The sequence below is a fragment of the Macadamia integrifolia genome, chromosome 13 (genome assembly GCF_013358625.1).
Source record: "Macadamia integrifolia cultivar HAES 741 chromosome 13, SCU_Mint_v3, whole genome shotgun sequence".
In the NCBI taxonomy this organism is placed as follows: Eukaryota; Viridiplantae; Streptophyta; class Magnoliopsida; order Proteales; family Proteaceae; genus Macadamia; species Macadamia integrifolia.
The window spans coordinates 4,558,657-4,560,056 of record NC_056569.1 but is presented as its reverse complement, the minus strand read 5'-3'; positions in this window follow the sequence as shown (position 1 = coordinate 4,560,056).

The window sequence follows — 1,400 nt, the reverse complement described above, 5'->3', positions numbered from 1 at the left end:
AAAAAACACCCTTGCAAACCAACCCCTATTCCAGGCCAAACCCCCCTCCACCCTCATCCGCAAAGCTATAATCCTACAATTTTCCACCCAATCCAATCCAACCCAGCCCACTGCCTCGGCTGCCTCCCCCAACATGCCTGCCCTCATCCCTTGCCCTCTCTCCCTTCCAACTTGCTCTCATCCCCTCCCCTCCCCTCCCCTCCCTTTCTCCCTCTCCCTCTCCCTCTCAACCACCGCTCCCATTACAATACATTCCCCAACCCCTTGCCCGTCCATCCCTCTCTCCTTCTCATCTTTTCGTGGCTGGCTGATATTAGTCTAATGAGGTCGCAATGCTGGAGTATATCTTCTCATGGGCACACTGAGCAGTGTTGTAATTGTAGTGTGCTTTCATTGGTTATGAATACTTTGGAATTTGAAAATCATAGAAGGATAAAAGGTGATCTAAGTTTCTTTTATTGAGGTTGTGTGCTGCTTTTTGTGTTGTTCTATCGGGTGTTGTTTAAATTTGCAATATTGTTTTCTGTAAAGCCTATGGTAAGAGATTGGTGTACGGTATAGCCGGCTCTAATTATTAATTAAATATTTCCTTTAAAGTGATAAAATAAATTTTAAAATTGGTGTGTCAGGTTGACAGTCGACTACACTATTATAATTAGTCATAATCCATTAATCTTTTCGCATATGGATCCTCACAATCTTCTTTGCTTGGAATCTTCATGTAGTCAACCCAATTGAGTTGGGATAAGGTTTTGAATGTTACTATTGTTTGTTGATAAAATAATTAATCTTTAAATTTACAAAATAAGAAAGAAAAAAAATAAAAATAATTTTACAAGGAAAATTGTTGACGCAATCAAGACCATAAAGGCTCGAAGGAGCATGCCTAATCTAAGGGTTTCAACGATCGGCACGTGTCAAGGGACAAATATAGGGAGATTTTAGTAATTTGATCTACACCAATTGATCGAACAGAATGTCAGACTGCCTGATTTTGTGAATTTGTTTCCTCTTCTGCCACTGTGATGCCTCCAAACTCCAATGATATGGTTTCCATTCTAAATGTGGGATTTTTAGTTATCTATTAGTTATCTATTTTCTTAGTTTTCCATTTTATTATTTCTTATTTTCTAGCTTACATCGATATAACTTTCTATTCGGTGTCAACAGTAGAAAAAAACTTGGGTAGGGGCTAGAAATTAGGGTGCATTTTCTTTAAAAAATTGTCCCATCATTCAACTTTAATTCAAAAACTCCAAATTCCCTTTTTTTTTCTGGCAAGGAACTCCAAATTCCTTTGACGGGGGAAGCAAAGAAAGCTACAAAAATACCGTTTTATTTTTGGTATTAATATTATGTACTTAAGACTTTATTTATTTATTATTCTTTTTTTTTTTTTT